Source organism: Physella acuta, unplaced genomic scaffold, assembly GCF_028476545.2.
Source record: "Physella acuta isolate Inbredline_101_S28 unplaced genomic scaffold, ASM2847654v3 ptg001322l, whole genome shotgun sequence".
Taxonomy (NCBI): domain Eukaryota; kingdom Metazoa; phylum Mollusca; class Gastropoda; family Physidae; genus Physella; species Physella acuta.
Window position 1 is genome coordinate 160,420 of NW_026732837.1, and position 17,419 is coordinate 177,838.

At 34.9% G+C, this 17,419-nt stretch overlaps 1 protein-coding gene across 2 annotated transcripts in view; it reads left to right on the plus strand.

Moving 5' to 3' along the window:
• The first annotated feature begins 4,244 nt into the window (after window positions 1-4,244).
• LOC131958362 (zwei Ig domain protein zig-8-like) overlaps window positions 4,245-17,419 on the plus strand; it is a 131,758-nt gene continuing 118,583 nt past the window's right edge. For both annotated transcript variants that reach the window (XM_059323354.1, XM_059323355.1), the window contains exon 1: window positions 4,245-4,356. The gene's annotated coding sequence lies outside the window, so the exon portion shown is untranslated. The remainder of the gene's footprint in view (window positions 4,357-17,419) is intronic.

Genomic DNA, 17,419 nt, shown 5'->3' on the forward strand with positions numbered 1-17,419 from the left:
TAACCATAAACTAGCTGTGTTTAGTCCTAGCCACAAACTAGCTGTGTTTAGTCCTAGCCACAAACTAGCTGTGTTTAGTGCTAGCCATAAACTAGCTGTGTTTAGTACAAACACTCTGGGACAACAGGGAGACAACTAAACGCGGGATAAACACATGCCGACAGGTTGATCCATGGGGTTACCAGACCGGACAGTCCACTTAGGGCCAGAGTTAAATATATGGGCTCTGTGCTTTTAAATACAGTCAGGCTTAAGTCCAGCGGAAGTAAGATAGACTTGCTTCAGTGACGGCTATATCCATATCATCACAATCATCAACACCCACATCGACACCCACATCACACCCGACACCAACAACCACACCAACATCAACACCTACATCAACACCCACATCACACCCGACACCAACAACAACATACACACCAACACCCACACCAACACCAACACCAACATCTACATCAACCCACACACACACTAACACCCACACCTACATCACACACACCAATACCCACACGCAACACATCACACATCACACCCACACCAACACCCACATCAACACCCACATCGACACACTCATACACGTCTGCATTCAAAACTTTAGCCCATGTTCTTTAAAAAAAACGCCTACATTCACACACACACGAAAATTTATCTGCATCAACAACCCACATCCACGCCCACATACATGTCTCCAACATCTATTATACATATATCCACATTCCACTTTTGTACCCAATTCTATAAACTCATAGTGCAACATTTGTAAATGATGCTGATGTTTGCTTTTTTGCCACGCTATCACGGAATCACTCACTGAACCCTATCAACAAATTATACCTCGTACAAACATATTTTCTTCAGTTTTGTTTTATAAATGGATGTCCTTTGTCATACTGTTAATTTAACTTTTAATTAATTACCGAAGAACCCATTAATCCGCCATTAGAGCTGCCTCCAACAACACAGAAAACAGATGTGTTTTGTGTTCCAGACAAAAATTCTGCTCTTTAAATCGTACTCGCTACAGTTCTCTTTGGGCTTTCCTCGAGAGTTCAGCAATGGGAGGCTACTGACAGAAGGGTTGTATGCGAGCCATTAGAGTTCTCTTCTCCTGGGAGATCCCAATTTAGAGCTTTCGGTCGGTTTCGGACTAAAATGTTTTCTTCATTTTTTTTTTAATCTTTAATATTTCACTCGAGAACACGGTATAAAAGCACTTTAAAAATAAATCAACAATTCTTCTTTCGTGTATTCATCTTCCTCGTACTATGAACTAAAATTTTGTAATTATTCTTTCATTTTACATGAAAATTATACGAAATGTCGTATTTATAGCAATTTTGTTTAAACACCATCGACACATAGTATGCTTACAAAACTACTCTAAGAGCAATTTTTCAACTATTTTTAAACAAACTATTCTCAGTTTTACTTTAATACATTGTTTTTTTTTTTAAAAAAGAATGATACAAATGGTTTTTTTTTCTTAAATTAGATATTTAATATACCAATATACAGTTTAGTGTAATATACAGTTTATTTAAACAAACACGGCCATCTAGATAAACTATATTGTAAGCTTTAAAAAGCATATCGTGTTTTTTCCACAAGGTCGCCAAGTTTGAAACCTTCAACAACTGACGTGTTTACAAGAGTAATTCAATTTCCACTTGTCACGTTTCTTTAAACATAAACAAAAAAAAGCATAAATTAAAACAAACTTAACGCTGTCGTAAAAAAAATTACTTTCGCAATGTCATACCTCAATAAATAATCAAGTCTACCTCTTGTCTCTCAAAATTCGTTCGTGGATTTGTTTATTTATTTTTGTGTCGCATCTAGAAGTCAGCACATACGGTTTAGTTTGAGAGAATTTTCGTAAGATTTTTTAACGTTATTTGGGTTTATATATCATCATTTTCTTTAACAAAAGAACGTATTATTTCAATTTTTTTATTGTAAAAGAGATAGGATACTTGTAATTAATACACAGGAAAAGTATTTTAAAAACTTTATTTTATAAGGTAGATTGTTGGATTTTAGTAAAACATTTACCGTGAAAAGTGCTTTTTACAAACATGTGATTGGTTTATCTTAGACATCGACGTTTTGTGTGGATTTAGTTAAAGTTCAGATGTGAAGATGTGTCATTTAGACATACAAGTTGCATATGTGACACCATTTTCTGACAGATGTAACAGACGAATATGTCTAATGTATGACACATTTATCTGTTAGATGTTGAGATGTGTCATTCAGACATACAAGTGGGATATGTGACACCATTTTCTGATAGATGTTGTAAATGAATATGTCTGATGTATGACACCACTGTCCCTCATACTTTTACTTGCTGACAAATAGTTTAGTTACTGGGAGATAAAAGGCAGCCGATCAAAACACACCTATACAGTATCCATGTCTTATTTTTCTACTTGCTTCTTCCTGTTCTTGTAATTTTCCCATCTTGAAAGTTTCTGTGCACCATGTCAACTCTACTCCACCTGCACTAGTACCGGAGTGTGTAACATACCTTTTTTAAGACGCCAAGAAACCCAAGAAAGTATTTTTTTTAATTAGGGTTCTTATACGCCGTATATATCAATTTATTTTAAATAGGGTTAGGGGGTCGTCTTGTACCTCTAGTTCACTTATACGTCCAGTCATCTTATACGTCCAGTCATCGTATACGTCCAGTCATCTTATACGTCCAGTCATCTTATACGTCCAGTCAGCTTATACGTCCAGTCATCTTATACGTCTAGTCATCTTATACGTCCAGTCATCTTATACGTCCTAGTCATCTTATACGTCCAGTCGTCTTATACGTCCAGTCATCTTATACGTCCAGTCATTTTATACGTCTAGTTATACATTCAGTCATCTTATACCTCCAGTTATTTTATACGTCTAGTTATACATTCAGTCATCTTATACCTCCAGTCGTTTTATACGTCTAGTTATACATTCAGTCATCTTATACCTCCAGTTCTCTTATACGTCCAGTCGCGTTACACGTCCATTTCTTCTATACGTCCAGTCTTATACAGTATAGTGTTACGCAGCTTTTGTCTTCCACCCCCCCCCCCCCCCAATAGCTCTAGTGTCAAACATCGCTACTCCTTCGTTAGCCTTAGTCAAGATGCTGTAAAGATTTATTTTTTAGACAGGTGTACAACACAACAATGTCAAAAAACACCTGAACTAAACATAAAAAGTTAATTAAACTTGCACGAGTCACGTGGTCTTGAAACATTAGTGTTTCTAATTATTTCTAATTAAGCAGAAAGCTTCTCATTTGCCCGTATATTTCTTCATGATTACATTATGTTATTGAATTACTTCGATTCGTTTCTTTTCCTGAATGTTTTCAGAAATCCATGTTTTAAAATAGAAACTTCTAATTCATTAACCAAAGCTTCCCAATCATCAGTTAGGTAAATGAGTTTTTTCTTTAATTACCTTAGAAACTGTGTTTTAAACCACTCATGCGCGTGCTATTAGCGACGGATAAATTAAGCAAAAATTTTAATCATGATTTAGTTTATTTCAAATTATTTACCTATTTTTAGCAATGAGGTCACAAAAATACCTGACCTTTTAATATGGCCTCTTCTTTATTATGAAGGCGTGTTTGAATATGGCGAAATATCCCCATTTACAAACCAACTCCCAAAAACTCGCAACCTTTACACAAACACACACGCAACCCTTTAAACACACACACACACCCCTCCACCCCCACCAACCAACCAACCCTTTTCCCCATACAACCACCCCAAACGACGACACGCTAAATTCAAGTAGTCCAACATTAATCTTCTACCTGCAGGCAAAAAGCAAAATAACTAAAGCATCAGATTTCATCAATTGACAATTTATTTTTTTTCACCTCAGATTTCAAAATTAGATTTTAATATTTCTATCAATTTAAACCGTCATGTCAAAAATTGTTGACAAAAATTCAGATAACACAATAACACGTCAAAACATGTTTTTCTGACGTTACAAAATTATCTTTTCGCTGTTTTTTAAAGCTTTATTTCTCGATAGCACTTGACATCTAAGTTATATTTAATTAAAACCTTTCCATTAGTTCAAATGTATTGATAACTGAATTTATACCAATTATAAAGGCAAGGTTATTGTAATATTAAACTTCAAATTATGGTAGAGTACTATAAAATTAATTTCATTAAGTTTGTTGTGGAAAATTTTACAAATGCAGTTTCTTGTTTCTTTTCAGGTTTGTCGCCTAACTACAATGGACTAATAAACTTATTGCTTGAACTTACCTTGGTTTTCTGTATAAACATGAAATTATGGGATATTTGCTCAATGCCAGACGCGTAATTGGTAAGTTCAAATTAATTTTAAGTATATTATCGTTCTTGTGGAAAGCTGTTGTTAACGGTCTATGTCCAAGGAGGGGGCGATAACCTAACCTAGCCTAACCTAACCTAACCTAACCTAACCTAACCTAACCTAACCTAACCTAACCTAACCTAACCTAACCTAACCTAACCTAACCTAACCTAACCTAACCTAACCTACCCTACCCTACCCTAACCTAACGTAACCTAAATCGTTGTTAAAGGTGCGGATGTAGTTAATGCAGCCATTTAATGGGCGCATGAAATCGTGGAAATGGAAGAATCTCAATACGAATTGAACTATACCTATATCTATAAATGCAAAGATGGTGATGTTTGTTGGGTTTATTTGTTACACCTATTGGATCAGGTATCTGCAGGTAAGTTGCAGAGAAATTATTCTTGACAAAGTTTGCCGTTCGCTCTCTTTTCAATGGTCAAATTGGAGTCATCTAATAATTGAGTTATAAGTAACCGAAAACTTACCTAGAGAAACCGCAGCCTTATATAAGCTATACATTTTTTAAAGTGATTGAATTAGATCGACCACTTGCAGTTACGACAAAGGGTTGATATTTTGTGAGGGGATAGCTCTAGTGCCATAGGCGACTGTAAAAATACCAGATAATGCTCGGCTTTTTGGCTCCCAGCTAATTCCAAGCTGCTCATAACATACATTCACCAAATTTTAATTTACTTTTGACCCTTTTGTAGGGATCCAGAAATACACATAGTTTATTGATTTCGGAACACTCGTTAAAGCAATTTTAACATCACTTAAATGACGGTTCTTAAAATAAAGTTAATGTCTTTCAATTATAAATAAAAATAAAATACACGTTGTATTTTTTAAAATCTATAACTGGTACACAATTGTTTACCTACTGTACAGTTGTTTACATTTAATAAGTAAAACAGTAATAGAAAAGGCGTATTTGTTTTGAATTGTTCTATTCGTATTGGTTTAAGTTATTTTTTTTTTTAAATTATTTCCCTTGCATCTAAAAATTGTGTCCCTTCTGTAAGGGATACAGAATTAAAATACATATAGGAATCTTGTGTAAAAACTAAAGGAGCGTATACATTAAAGCATGCACCCTTCATATCCTGTAGGCCTACATGTTCTAACATCAGGTAAAATTGTATTCCCATCAATTTCTCCGCCCCTCCTTTTCAGATATTCATACCCAACTCTCCCCTCCCGAACTCTGATCTTTGTTTTCAGAAATGGAGCTCATAATTTGTAAATCCTATATAATATGTACACACCTATATAATGAAAGAAATATATATCAAATCTACAACAGTCCTCATATGTCAAATGATGAGCGTAGTAATGCAAAAGCGGAGGAATTTGGGAGAAGGATAACATACGCTAACAAAATTACATATCTGAATGATATCTAATATATATATATATATATATATATATATATATATATATATATATATATATATATATATATATATATATATATATATATATATATATATATATATATATATATATATATATATACACGAGCTGACCCGCGCCGTATGCATACGCCGCTGTTTAGTTGTTTTATTTTCTATTTTTTAGTAATTCATAATTCACTACCAATGCTGCGACTGAAAATATTTTGCTTTAAAACGCTATCAGTAAAGACTATTTTCCTCACCCTCACTCCCCACCCACACCCCTCCCGCGAACTCCGTGAAAGCAGCCGTCCATGACGACAGTTTACAGACGATAAGGAATAGTTATGGCAGAAATTGTTATTACCTCCCTCTTTTAAATTTAAATTATCTGCCCCTATCCCTAATAGCGGACCCGGCTCTACGATTGTAGACATTCGGGGTGAACCACAGCTCACCTGACAAGTGGGGATGAGGGTGGTGGCTAAGCTGCGTGGTGTTTTCTATGGTCCCAATGAAGAGAATTATATATATAGATATAAATAAATTTATATATATATATATATATATATATATATATATATATATATATATATATATATATATATATATATATATATATATATATATATATATATATATATATATCTTCAATGGGGTCTTTTTTATTTGTATGTGGCGGACGGACATGTTTGTTGATGACATGCATATAGTAAAAACTTACACATAGAACTTTAATTGAAAATTTTATAAATTCCTAAACACCATGCAGCGCAGGGTATATGTTGCTTAATGAGTACTTAAGTTACTGACTTTTACAAATAACTTTTACCTTACTTGCCAATGCAGGACCTAGCCGGGACGGCTAGTCAGAGTATATTTGTTTACTTAACATCTGATCACATTTTTCATTTTTTTAAAAATCACAATATATAACAGCACTATATACTCACAACTGTTCGGTTACTGGGCAATGTGGTTGTCAGGTGATCAAATCACTTCTCCACAACAATATTCGTAATGTGAAATGCCCCAACCACATTCCATATACATCGTAATGTGAAATGATTTTACAACACTTAAATTTCGCATATCTATATTTTGATATCAAAATCTATGGAAATGATAGCTGTTGTGAGGTTTATGCATAAATTTATTTTAAAAACCCTACACCAACTAGTGAGCCTTCTAACACACGTCTCTACTTTTTGATGTCGTAGCCTATACACATGACGTGTTTTCATAGTCAAGCTAAGTCCAAATTTGTAACCGTTTGTCTTTTGTGTATGCTGATGAACACTTTGAGACGATATTGACGCTGCCTTTTTAAAAAATTACTTATTGTGATATCATTTACGTATATCTTTCTATACGTATTTAAATTATTAGAATTAGATAAGCTTGTAGTAACCCAACCAGATTTTACAGAATAAGCACAAATACAGCGACACTACAGGTTAAAAAAATCAATTAGCTAGCTTGTCTTAAGAACTTATGCTTCCTATAATTCACCATTTTACAGCTGCACTAATTACATTTTGATTACATCAATTAGCGTTTTGATGCATCAACTAGTTTTTGTCAGTTGTTGCCTATTATTTTTCTTCTATATTACAAAGGTGTCTGTGTATCATTTACAACTTTTGCCTATTAAATGGTGGTTGTGTATATTCTCCAAGACTTTGTAGTATCATTGAAGGCTCTACAGCAGTAAGCCAGGGAGTTATATCTAGATCCTCCTTGTTTGAAGAGCCCCCCCCCCCCCCTCCACCCTGATAAAAACAACAAACCCAAGACAACATGTTAATCAAATCACGTTTTTTTTTTCTATCAGTTTTCTATCCCACTTTCACGTCCTTGTCCAGAATCTAACTCTTTCCCGGGGAATTTTCTTTCCCGGGGAATTTTCTTTCCCCATTTTTCTTCGCTAAGCCCCAGTACTTTTCTGTCTCTGATATTTATGTAGGGCCACTACGCTCAGTCGGGGTGTAATGTCGTGTTTTCCAAATCTGAACAAGCGCGAATAATGTATACACTTTAAGCCACGGTTTCTAGACATTGGATATACATCAGGGACTTTAAAACGCGGGTTTGTTTCCTTGTTTTTTTAGCGTCTTTTGTTAGTTTCGTTCTTTTTAACGTCTTGCTTTCATTGTTTTTAACGTCTATATTTGGATTCGTTGAATTCAGGGATTTTTTTTTCGTTTTTACTTTCATTGCTTTATTATTTAAATGTCGTCTTTTTGTTTTTTTTGTCGGCTACATTTTATTTAGTTTCATATATCGATTATTCTAGTATTATATCTTCTTGTTATTTAGTTGTATTGAAATTTTATCACTCCCATTTGCACTTCTATATTTTGATTTGATTAATGTCAGCGTTGAATTGTATTGAAAAATACTTCATGGTTGTCTTTTAGACGGGGTGAAATAATATATAACAATTATTTTTTTTATTATGATCGTACGGTCAGTTAATTGATTATTTAATTAATTAACCGATATTTTGTGAAGATGTCTGTGTTAACTTTATAAGAGCTTCGGTGAAAACTTGGTTGTTTTGATTAGATTTCGATGTCTCTTGGCTTGTTTTTTTTTTTTGGCCGTCTAAAGAAGGTAATTAACTGAGGGTGATACAGTAACTATCATCAAGCAAATTGTATCTTGAAGCGTGGAGTCAGTATATTATGTATTTCTGAACTCAGTAGAACTATTACATAGATGTTGTAGCCTACACTTGAACTATTACACAGATGTTGTAGCCTACACTTGAACTATTACACAGATGTTGTAGTCTACACTTGAACTATTACATAGATGTTGTAGTCTACACTTGAACTATTACATAGATGTTGTAGCCTACACTTGAACTATTACATAGATGTTGTAGCCTACACTTGAACTATTACATAGATGTTGTAGCCTACACTTGAACTATTACATAGATGTTGTAGCCTACACTTGAACTATTACATAGATGTTGTAGCCTACACTTGAACTATTACATAGATGTTGTAGCCTACACTTGAACTATTACATAGATGTTGTAGTCTACACTTGAACTATTACACAGATGTTGTAGCCTACACTTGAACTATTACACAGATGTTGTAGTCTACACTTGAACTATTACATAGATGTTGTAGTCTACACTTGAACTATTACATAGATGTTGTAGCCTACACTTGAACTATTACATAGATGTTGTAGCCTACACTTGAACTATTACATAGATGTTGTAGCCTACACTTGAACTATTACATAGATGTTGTAGCCTACACTTGAACTATTACATAGATGTTGTAGCCTACACTTGAACTATTACATAGATGTTGTAGCCTACACTTGAACTATTATATAATTGTAGTAGCCTACACTTGAACTATTACATAGCTGTAGTAGCCTACACTTGAACTATTACATAACGTGAACTTATAAAGAACTCCATTAAACTGTCTCTTTCTACATGCGGTTAGAATTAGTAGCTATGAATGAAGATGAGATGTCTCTCTCCGTGGTAATTTCCACAACTCATCAACTGAGCATTTAATTGGGCGATCAATTCCCCTTGATAAAATGTCAGCTTATGTCTCCTCCGTCATCATATGGTTTGTATTCGTACACCGGATGTTGTTGTTTGATTTGTGTGTGCTCATTCTTACAATTCTAAAATTATGCGGGTTGTTGAAGTAATTGCATAATTTGTTCTAAATCTATTCATTCAGGTCTGGTCATAAGCTCCACGCGTGCGTGCTGTTTTGTTTGCATGTACTTATTTGTGACGGGTCACACGTGATCTAGGTAGCGACAGTTACCAGGTAAAAACAAACTCCAGCTGTCAATTACGTCACGTAATAGAAGAGTCTCGGAATGTAGTGTCCATATACGGACAACACGGAGGTATGGAATAGGACTAGAGTAAGTAGGACGTAGGGAGGGCGTGGTCGAATGGTAGAGCGTTTGGCTGCTAGCCGGAAGCTCTTAGGTTCGGATCTCTGTTCGTGTTTGTGACTGTAAGATGTCCCTTGTTCCATCAAGTTCAGATGAGTAACCGACGCACGTTAGGGAAAGTAAAGGCGGCTGGGCATAGTGCTGAACCCTTCTTATGCCGTGGTCAACAAACAGATTAACTCTACTTTATCTGCCCTATAAATCTTTAGGTCCTATAAGGGAACATGTGGATAACACTCTTAACTATTGTGTCAACCCATAAACTATTGTGTCAACCCAATAAACTATTGTGCCAACCCATAAACTATTGTGCCAACCCATAAACTATTGTGCCAACCCATAAACTATTGCGTTAACCCATTAGCTCTCCTGAAACTCCTTAACACGGTTATAACGTATTGCAACATCAGTCTAATATGACATATGATTTTATTTAAATACGTGATATGAAAAACTATTTATAACTAAAACAAAGCCCCCGTGACACCCATAAAATATATTGTGGAAATAATGATTACAATTTTAGTGTGTCTCTAGATTAGCCGTCAAAAAATGTTTTGGTTTAAGATCACTTTTCAATTTACATCTCACCACCCAATTCGCAGTGGAATTTAAATTTCAACTCGACTACTTTACATTACAACTCAATAAATTCAAATTGTGTGTGTACAACATTCAATCTATTCCCTGAAGAAAAAAACGTGTTAAATGTATTGAAAACTATGTAAACTTATTTCTCCGTTTTATAAGGCCATTGAGGTTAAGGCCCTAGTTTTCTGACCCTCTGATTTGTAATTTTACATGGTTTTTTTTTTTTGTTTTTTTTTTGTTTACAACATGTGGAACGAATTAGAACTGGCAAGCGCTCTTGGTAATTCAAAATGTTTATTCTCCTAGTTACAAAGAGGAACTTAAAACAAACCTACCGTTTTCAGTTTTAGTTGATAATATTTTTTTTAATGTCACGTCGATCGAAATAAAACGGGTCTAATTTGTTTCCGACAAGACACGAGTCATTGGACTTAGAAGATTTTAATGAGACGATGAATGAAAATGATTGTATTGGAGTGGTGAAAATAAAACGTTGACAGACTTGTGAAGATATTTGATATGATATTTATTTTTTTCATAGCCTTTAATTGCATTGGGGATTTATAACTTTATAGAAAAAAAAGCTGCAAATTAATTTAGGTCAAAAACTTGATTACAAAAATTAATTACAAAAAATGTGGGTACATCCAGTCATAAAACAACATTTTGGTTTGTTTCTTTTTCTTTGATCCATTCATAAGGTCCACGGCCTTAATAAGATGGGATCAATGCAGATTACCCTAACCTCCACCACCCCCCCTACACACCCATACTCTCTCCCACCCCAGCCGCTGCTACCCCCTCCCACAACCGTCGTCCGTCCCATCTCGGCTGTCAGCTGTGTGTGTAAAGCGGGATATAGAAGCAGCTTTACAACACAAGCTCGTTGTAAAACTGTTGATTTCTATGGCCAACATTAGGGGTCTTAGGTTTAGAACATTTACAAACGTGAACAAGTACACATACAACAACATTAGGCATTTATTGAACTGACATGGGGAATGGCCAGTGGAAACCATGGATTCATGGTTGGGACATTTTTATTGAGAATATATTTAAATTCAAGGAATAAAGTAGACCATATCAAAATATAAAAAATATTATTTAAATACATTAAACTTCGATTATTAAATAAGTGTTCGTCTCTTCGCCCTTGACCTCTATTGATTCTAATCCTTGTCCTTTATCGTTTCTAACCATTGACCTTTATAATTTTAACCCTTGTCCTTGTCGTTTCTAGCTATATACCTCTATCGTTTAGTACCCTCGACCTGTAACATCTATCCTGTCTTTTTAATGACAGACTAAATTGTTAAAGCTTTAAAAAAGGATTTCGGAATACTGAAACAATATTTATAAATTTATTTTTATTTTTTATAAAGCTGACAACTGATTTAGAAACTTGTCATTTAACTTCTATAGAAACTTGTCCAAAAAAACCTATAGAAACTTGACGTGGGGCTGTAGCAGATTTTGTGAATATTCCCCCACACAATGTGTTAAACTAATACTACTCGTGATTTAGGATATCTGGGTATGGATAGACAGACTGTCTAGACTCTAGACAGAGACAGCATGAAATCAAGGGAGAGTCTAGTGAGAGATGGACAGAGATCTATTAGACAAACAATGGCGGAAGATATTGATAGATATTTATTGATCTACTTTGCCTTGAATGTGTGGTGCAATAATGTCCGCTTTAGCCCAACAATGGGTATATTCTGTTCTCACGACAAGATTTTAAACAATTTTTTGGCACTGTTTTAATGTATCACTAGTGATAACGGACAAAACTGGCTACAGTTGTGTACCTGGCGGTCCATGTTGCAGATGAAGTAGAGGTTACCTGTTTATGTGACCTTAGCATATGAAGTTATTTTGTGGTCAGTACTTTGCTAAAAGTACTTGTAATAACATTATTGGTGGCATTAGTAATGTGATTAGTCGTGGCATAAGTAATGGCGTTAAAGATGTCATTAGTAATTTTAATTTCATTAATGGTGGCATATGTAATGCAATTATCTAGGGCTTTAGTCGTATAAATCCAATAAAACATTTCAATTATTTACTAGTGTAACCACTGGTCTCAATACACATTTGTTTTAATAACCTCCTAACAATTTGTTCATGTTCATTCTTAAATATTCTGGTATTCCTGTGTGTATGATATAAAACATAATGGTTTAGAAGATAACAAAGGCACCTTTACAACCTATTTATCAAACATATGACCGTATATATTTTATAATGCTAATGAAACTAATTGAAATACCTGTCATACCTAACCGTACATGGATTTATTTAAAAAAAAGCTTCTTAATTTATAAGATGAGGATTTGTAAAACTAGCACATAATGTGAATATGTATTTTTAAAACAAGCACATAATGGATGATAATGTGATATGCATTTGTAAAACAAGCACATAACAGATGATAATATGATATGTATTTGTTAAACAAGCATATAATAGATGATAATATGATATGTATTTGTCAAACAAGCATATAATAGATGATAATGTGATATGTATTTGTAAAACAAGCACATAATGGATGATAATGTGAAATGTATTTGTAAAACAAGCACATAATGGATGATAATGTGATATGTATTTGTGAAACGAGCCAAAAGCCAACCCTGTATTTAAATAGAAGGCCAGTGCCCCCAATAGAGGACAACTATCAATCTCTATGTGTTGGCAATGTTTTAAACACATCAACAATAAAAACTTAGAACATGAATAAGACAGGAATTACATGAAGATTTATGACCACTGGCGAAGTTTTTAATATGTCCTCTTGTAGGGAATGGCAGGCTGCAAGGTTAGCTGAAAGAAAAAAAAAGAAATTTTATTTTTTTCGATTTAAAAATATTGACTCTTTGTTAACGCGACCTCCGGTATAGTGTGATAATGTTGACTTCGGCAAACCATAAAATTTAACCACAGACTCAGGTGGGGGGGGGGGGGGAGCAGGAGAGGGGCAACTCTTTCTAAGTCGAGTTACAGAATAATGGCGCCTTTATCAGCTTAAAAGTTTTAAACATGTTTACAAAAAAATTCCTTTCAATAACTTGTACTGTCAATAGCTAAACTTTCATTTGTATCCTTATATCATTTGTTTACAAAAACCATTAGCTCGTACTGAATCGATCTTCTCCGCTTTATCAGCACCAGTGGAGCGCTAGCCATCGACACACAATGTCGTCATAATCATAGTCTATGTAGTAAATATAGTAACATCTTTTAGCATATTCCCTTCAGCCTGTAAACTTGTTGTTTTTGTGTGGGTTTTTTTTTTATTTTTATTTGCTGATTGTCATCTCTTGTTATGCCCCTGCAATAAACAGTTAAAAATAGTTTTGTAAGTGTTTCATTCAAACAAAACCAATACAGATCAATAGACCCAAACAATCGATTAGCAATCGATTCTATTTGATGAGAGTTTGTCTGGGCTGTCTGTCAGATCATGACGGCAAAGATTCGATGGGTTGTTGTTGTTGTTGGAGAAATCGGTTGTTAGATGGCGCTGATGCGGCTCATGCTTGCAGACGGCGCTGATCACAGAGGGGGGGGGGGGCTGTCAAATAGAACAGTCTAGAAACTCTCTAGAGTGGACTGTCAGATACAACCAAGTTCTAGAATGACTCTAGATGGGGGCTGTCTCATAAAACCAAGGTCTAAAAGAAAGACCGGAAAAAGAACCTCGCATCACCGATGGAGCATGGAATAAATTTTTGATTTTTTCAGACATTATAAAAAACTTTTTCCACCATTCACTGCGTCTGATTAAGTCCGGAGGATTTGATTTGTAATACGAGTTAAGATTTTTTTTACACGTCTTTGTTTAATTATTTACATTGCATTACATAAAAATTTGAACTAATCAATAATAGTTTGATATGGTCGAGTCAGCAGAATTCCATCTCCCCCACCCCTCCCCCACATCTCCCCAACCCACCCCCACTCAAATCGAGCAAACAAATTGAAAATAGAATTGAGAAATGTGCTAAATCAGCATAAATTTCTAGGATTATTACCTCATCAGAAATGAAAAAGTATGTAATTACGTCCATAATTTCAATGTGGATTCTATTACCAATTGAGTTTACCTGATATCTGACCATGTATGGAAGCTCCATCGGGAGACCCAAGATGTGCAGCTACCTGTACAGCACATGTCAAAAGTGTATACCACATACAGGGGATAAGTGGGCAACGACGTTAATTTATTCTATGATTGCTTTGTGTTCCTATTGGAACCCTATTGGCATGTATATTTTGAAAATTTACTGATGGTTTCGATTATACTTTTTATAAATTTATGTCACAAAAATAATGTTTTTAAATGTATACAGATGTCTCCTATGTACGTTATTGTTGATTAAAAGATGGTTCATAGATTATATGAACACAGGCACATACATACACACACGTACAAACACACACACATATATATATGTATATAAATTACATATATATATATATATATATATATATATATATATATATACATATATATATGTATATATATATATATATATATATATATATATATATATATATATATATATATATATATATATATATATATATGTGAGTTTGTGTATGTATGTGTATGTATGTGTATATAACTCTGTGATGGAGCAATATTAGTGCCGCTGCAAGCACCAGACCACCATATTTAAACTCCACAGCTCTCCTGGTGTGACTCAACGTAAAAGCACTTTCTATTGACGGACGCTCCCATTTAAAACCCGCCCCCTCTCCCGCCCCCCCCCCCCCCTTCCCCACATACAACCCGAATGTTTTCTTTATTACACTGTGCTGCATCTCTCACAATCAAGTTACCCACCATTCAAAAGTCCTCAAACGACGGGTGCCGTGTTCTATTTTGTCACAAGTGGTTTTTGCGCTTTCGTAGTAATTTGAATAATGCGCCCATAGTGGCCGGTCGAAAGATAATTACGTTTCTATTGACTATTGGCTGAAATCGATACGAACAGCAAAGATCATTCATCGGATCATGCTCTAATTCCATCATGCACCTACCCTCCCCCTCTTCTCCTTGTATGATCAGTTTTAGCTTTCATCCCTGCCCTTTCCGTCACACTCTGGCGTATGTTAGGGTGGGGGGAGGGGGAATAGCGGCGCGTAAAATTACTGCATTTTCTGTTTTAGGCGTTTCTGTAATTTCAGCAGGGGATGGCTTATACGAGATGAACAGGATATTGGGAATGTTGGTGTGGGTGGGGGAGGTGGGGGTTCTACTCATTGTACACCACATACAACACGTGCTTCTATCGCTTGTAATTTCTAAAGTCTTAAAATCCGATTGATCATTTTGTAATTAACAAAGCTTCAGAAAAATTAGTTAAAATTTAATTTTTCACTCCGAGGCGCTCTGTTGATTACAAGTTTAATTTGTTTCCTCAATTATCAGGGATAGTGGCGACACCTGTGATTCTGTGTTTTAAATCTGTCCCCGCGTCATAAATTTAAATTGTTTTATTTAAATGCCGAGAGTGAACGGAGCATTGCATGATTGGCACCGTCCATGTACTAGGCACTGTGGGTGTTAAATTCAGTCATGGATGGAAATCTACTATACATACTGCCGCGTGTTAAATTCATTCATGGGTGTAAGTCTACTTTACATGTTGTGCGTGTTAATTTAACTCATGCATGTAAATCTACTTTACATATTGCCGCGTGTTAAATTCACTCATGCGTGTAAATCTGCTTTACATATTGCCGCGTGTTAAATTCACTCATGCGTGTAAATCTACTTTACATATTGCCGCGTGTTAAATTTACTCATGCGTGTAAATCTGCTTTACATATTGCCGCGTGTTAAATTTACTCATGCGTGTAAATCTGCTTTACATATTGCCGCGTGTTAAATTCACTCATGCGTGTAAATCTACTTTACATGTAAATTACATGCACGACTCTCGGCTCACCACATACACGTGTGGAATCTGAAAGGAAAAGTTCTGTTAGCTGGTCCATGTTTTTAAATGCGGTACTTGTAGTTTTTTAAGGTGAAAAGTTTTTTTTTTTTGTTTTTACTACAGTCGGCCAACTATACGTGTAACTTTTCAAGTTTTAAAAGTTTTTTTTTACTGTGGTATGCGGTTTGTACATGAAATTTTTTTAAAGGTAAAATTTTTCTTTTAATGCGGTCGGCCATCTGCACGTTGTTCGTGTAGATATCATGGTGAATAAATAAACAAAATGAGTTGTTTGTTAACGGATTTTTAAGGATGTAGTAACAGGTCAGTTGTTACTTCGTGCCTTTGCTCCGCCATTTAAAAAAAAAACGAAAAGTAACATAACATGACCATAGCTCACCCATATCCGTTCGTAAAAGAAAGTAAATAATTTACAGAATTAAGATCTTCCTTGCTATTTTAATAAGTCTATTTCGGTCGTGTTTTGTTTGATCACGTGACCTCTTAGGGTCGCCTCAGTTTTAACACCAATATAACATGTACTAGACTACATGAGACTCGCCCTACATATCTTTGTTGATATGATGGTTTATCTGTGTGATAAGTATGAGTCAAAAGCTGAATAGCATGACAAGTATTGGTCAAGAGTTGAATACCATGACAAGTATTGGTCAAGAGTTGAATACCATGACAAGTATTGGTCAAGAGTTGAATAGAAAGACAAGTATTGGTCAAGAGTTGAATAGAAAGACAAGTATTGGTCAAGTTGAATAAAATGACAAGTATTGGTCAAGAGTTGAATACCATGACAAGTATTGGTCAAGAGTTGATTACCATGACAAGTATTGGTCAAGAGTTGAATACCATGACAAGTATTGGTCAAGAGTTGAATACCATGACAAGTATTGGTCAAGAGTTGATTACCATGACAAGTATTGGTCAAGAGTTGAATACCATGACAAGTATTGGTCAAGAGTTGAATACCATGACAAGTATTGGTCAAGAGTTGAATAGAAAGACAAGTATTGGTCAAGTTGAATAAAATGACAAGTATTGGTCAAGTTTAATAAAATGGCAAGTATTGGTCAAGAGTTGAAAAGCATATTTTCTATGACAACCAACGTCACGACAACTTTCCTAACGAGATGCTGG